Below are 5,192 nucleotides of genomic sequence, written 5' to 3' on the forward strand. Positions count from 1 at the left end.
AAATGGGACTTAATTAAACTTAAAAGCTTTTGCACAGCAAAGGAAACCATAAACAAGACAAAAAGACAACCCTCAGAATGGGAGAAAATATTTGCAAATGAAACAACAGACAAAGGATTAATCTCCAAAACATACAAACAGCTCATGGAGCTCAATATCAAAAAACGAACAATCCAATTAAAAAATAGGTGGAAGACCTAAACAGACATTTCACTGAGGAAGACGTACAGACGGCCCAAGAGGCACATGAAAGGATGCTCAACATCACTAATCATTAGAGAAATGCAAATCAAAACTACAATGAGGTATCACCTCACGCCGGTCAGAATGGCCATCATCAAAAAATCTAAAAACAATAAATTCTGGGAAGGGTGTGGTGAAAAGGGAACCCTCCTGCCCTCTTGGTGGGAATGTACATCGATACAACCACTATGGAAAACACTGTGGAGGTTCCTTAAAAAACTAAAAATAGAACTACCATATGACCCAGCAATCCCACTACTGGGCATATACCCTGAGAAAACCATAATTCAGAAAGAGATATGTACCACAGTGTTCACTGCAGCACTATTTACAATAACCAGGACGTGGAACCAACCTAAATGTCCATCGACAGATGAATGGATAAAGAAGATGTGGCTCGTATATACAGTGGAATATTACTCAACCATAAAAAGAAGCAAAATTGAGTTATTTGTAGTGAGGTGGATGGACCTAGAGTCTGTTATACTGAGTGAAGTAAGTCAGAAAGAGAAAAACAAATATCGTCTATTAACGCATATATATGGAATCTAAAAAAAAAAAAAAAAAAGGTACTGATGAACCTAGTGGCAGAGCAGGAATAAAGAGGTAGACATAGAGGATGGACTTGAGGACATGGGGTGGGAGGGGGAAGCTGGGGCGAAGTGAGAGTAGCATCGACATATATACACTACCGAATGTAAAATAGCTAGCTAGTGGGAAGCAGCCGCATAGCACAGGGAGATCAGCTAGGCGCTTTGTGACCACCCAGAGGGATGGGATAGGGAGGGTGGGAGGGAGGCTCCAGAGGGAGGAGATATGGGGATATATGTATGCATACGGCTGATCCACTTGGTTGTGCAACAGAAACTAGCACAGTATTGTGAACCAATTATACTCCAGTAAAGATTAAAAAAAAAAAAAAAGGAAACCATTAAATCTTTAAGGATAAGAAAAAAAAAAAACTTGCTAAGCACTGGGTCATAAGCTTTACGTGCATTATTTCACTTAATGTGCACATCTTTATTTGGTAGATACTATTATCATGTTCATTTTACTGATTGTTAATCTAGGGTTTAAGGAGGTTAGGTGAATAGGGAAAGATAACCCAGAGAGTTTGTTGAAGAGTTGGGGGTTTTAAGGTTAAACTGTTTGACAATAAAGCTTTTATTCTGCACTACGCAATGCTACCTCTAAACCATGAATTTAAAGTGCTTTAAGGTATATAAAAAATTTCATAGATTATTTTCATTTAATCCTCACTTAATCTCATTTAATCACTCATTTAATCACTTCTCAGAGACATGTGCACATTTTACGTAGTATGGAGCCTACACTCAAACCCAAGCCTACAGCTGCCTAATTTAATTTGGCCTAATTGAAAAGAGATAACTTGTCAAATCTAAACAGCATTTCCTTAACTAATAGTAAAAATCACTTACATTTCTAAAAAACAGCCATGGAGGAAGGAGGGTTACCTCAGTAGTATGTAATACATACTCGGGTCTATCTAAAATATGAAAATATTTTTCTTAATTTTCTAAGTATTTTTCTTACTTTAGCTTACCTATCTTCCTACTCTCAAGTATTCTAGAGGTAAAATGGGGGGAAACATTTTTTTTTTTCTATTTAGCTAATAAAAATCATGACTCAGTAGTGATGATCATTTTTAAGGTAGAAGGTTTTTTTTTATAGAAAACTCAATGATGGGAAAAGTAAAAGTAAGAAAAGTATAGCAAGTTCTCAAGGTTTCCTGTTCACTAGAATTTTAAATATTCTTAGAAGGTCATTTATTGTCAGATTTTACTTGCTGTTTTCTAAATTTTTAACAGAAAAGAGATGATAGTGTTGAGGATGGTCCATTAGATCACTTCACGAGTCTAACTGCTGAAATCATCTTTTCAAAGCCATTTGGGACGGTTTTCCCAAGCACTCCGCACTTCCCTAAGGCTTGCTCTGTTGAGACCAATGGCGATGATCTAATTCATCAGCAGAATCTTACTACCTATTAAGTATGCCAAGGCAACATTTATCTTCTGGGTATTCCTGTTACACTGACATTTAAAAATCAAAGACCTTTTGCTTTCACTTTATCATATATTTAATTGATTTTTCGTCAGAGTAAAGTTTCTTCAGATGCATATTTAACTTGCATAATGTGCTTGGCAAAAAAAAATAATGATAAAGATGCAACTTAAAAATTGTATATACTATAAAATTGTACTTTACATAATCTACATTGTATTTTAATGTGCACACGATTCTTCTAGAAGCTGTTTACATACAACCAGGTATGCTGTGCTTTGTGGAGGATGTAAGGAGTTTTCAAGCATAATTTTGACTCCGTTTGATTTTTGTGTGTTCTAACTTGGGAAACCAGCCCCAGTAAGATGTGGCACCACTGCATTCAAAATGGAAACAAGCAAACTGTATTCACCATTTTCTTATTAAGAAGATCAAAAGCCAGTTTTAAAACATCAATACGTATTATGAAAAGCCTAGGTTTCTCCATAAAAATTCAAATGATTTGCAAGTATATGCCCAATTTTTACTGGCCACTAGGTTAATTTAGTATGGAAGAATCCAATGTCATGTACCCACACAATTACATGCAGTTGTTACTCTCAATTCAGAAACTTCTCAATTCTCAAGAGCTGACTATGCCTTCCTCTTTCTTTCTCCAATTATTTTGTCCCTAGAACATGACTGAAGTGACTGAGAGTGTTTAACATCTTTGACCTTTAAGGGAATCCTAAAAGCATCCCACGCCCTCCTGAACATCACATGGCACTGAAATAAGGTGGGACACCTCGCATCTAGAGCACATCTGATTTCCAGCCTGCCAGCCTCTTCCTCTTAAGCTTTAACAGTCTCAGAAGTTGCAAAGAAAACAATATAAAAGCACCTCATAGATTAACAGACCATTACTAGAGTCCTCGACACTTCAGGAGATGAAGCCTCCTTGATCCCAGACTATAAAAACGCCTTCTGAAAGGCTATCGAGCTCCTCTTTGATTCTTGGCCCAAGTCTTAATTTTCTCACAGTGCTGAAGCTCTGTATTTCATTAGAGATATCATCTTAAATCCCTGTGTGCCCCTGCTTGTTTTAACGGGGTTTCTCTTCTACAGATTCATCTGCGTCTATTTTAAAGGTGAACTAATAAATACCAAGATATACTTTTAAAACCTATTGATAATAAAGACTGGGTTGGGTTTTTTTGTTTGTTTTTTAGATAAAGCCCAATGGTTATGAGCCTGAATTTTTCTCATTCCAATCTGATATAATCACTTCATATTGAGTCCTCAGGTTAAAGACACATCTATTAGCGTTAGGTCCAGGCTTTGCTCCACAGCCATCTAAGATATTCTTGCACTTTATGTCTCAACTAAATTTATAGAATCTCAAGAGGTGATCATCAAAAGTCACAAGATGGGGCTTCCCTGGTGGCGCAGTGGTTGCGCGTCCGCCTGCCGATGCAGGGGAACGGGGTTCGTGCCCCGGTCTGGGAGGATCCCACGTGCCGCGGAGCGGCTGGGCCCGTGAGCCATGGCCGCTGGGCCTGCGCGTCCGGAGCCTGTGCTCCGCAACGGGAGAGGCCACGGCAGGGGGAGGCCCGCATACCAAAATATACGAAGAATTTTTTTAATGCAATGATCAGAAAAAATTTTTTAAAACCACCTGACTAAAAAATGGGCAAAAGACTGTAACAGACACTTCACCAAAGAAGATATATGGATGTCAAGAAAACATGTGAAAATATGTTTAACAATATGTATCATTAGAAAAAACTGAAATTAAGGCAATAATGAGATACTTCTGCATAACTATTAGAATGACCAAAAGCCAGAAAACTGACAACATCAAATGCTGACAAGATTGTGGAGCAACAGGAGCTCTCATTCATCGCTGGTGGGAATGCAAAATGGTACAGCCACTTTGGAAAACAGTTCTGTGATTTCTTACAAAACTAAACATACTCTTACTATATGATCCAACAATCACGCTCCTTAGTATTTACCGAAAGTAACTGAAAACATATGTCCACACAGACACCTGCACACCAATATTCGTAACAGTTTTATTCATAATAGCCAAAACTTGGAAGATCATCAACAGAACTGTAGTCTGTTGTTTGCCTGTAAAGGCAAAATATGAAAACCTGAATCTTAGTACGAGCCCAGCTCTTAGTGTGCCAAATGTTATTTATTCTGTATTCAAGCTGTTTTTTTCTGTAAATGCTTTTCAATCTGACAAAAAAAAAAAAAGAAAACAAACCAAACAAACAAAAAATGGCTTTCTTCCCAGGAATCATCTCATCTTCAGCTTGATCCACAAAAACATAGCCTACAGATTCACTGGTTCATTTTTAGTTGTTTAAAATGCTAATAGCTCCACTGTTTTTCCTGATAACATAAATAACACATGCTTATTGAAAAAAAAATATTCACCATAAAAACAGAAAGTAAATGTCAACTAAAATTTTTTTCTACTGTAATTTTTTTAGTTAATTAAATTATTAATCAAAACTGAAATTATTTGCCATGGCATTCATCACAATGGAAAAATGAGTAGCCAGTAAATTTCCTATCTTTCTGGAATTTACAACGCAAAGTTATGCCCATGCCATAAGGTCAGCCACTTGTCACTGAGTAAACCATTAAAAAAATCAATCTAACTGTCCTAAAATTATATAAGCATTATTTATGTTGTTAAGGTAATTAGATAAGAGTGACTATTTAGCAACAATAATAAATAATAATTTCAATAGAATCATCTGTCATAAGTATAAAAAGAAATCAAAATATAGAGAATGGGCTTCCCTGGTGGCGCAGTGGTTGAGAGTCCGCCTGCCGATGCAGGGGACGCGGGTTCGTGCCCCGGTCCGGGAAGATCCCACATGCCGCGGAGCGGCTGGGCCCGTGAGCCATGGCCGCTGAGCCTGCGCGTCCGG

The sequence above is a fragment of the Physeter macrocephalus genome, chromosome 20, assembly GCF_002837175.3.
Source record: "Physeter macrocephalus isolate SW-GA chromosome 20, ASM283717v5, whole genome shotgun sequence".
Taxonomy (NCBI): domain Eukaryota; kingdom Metazoa; phylum Chordata; class Mammalia; order Artiodactyla; family Physeteridae; genus Physeter; species Physeter macrocephalus.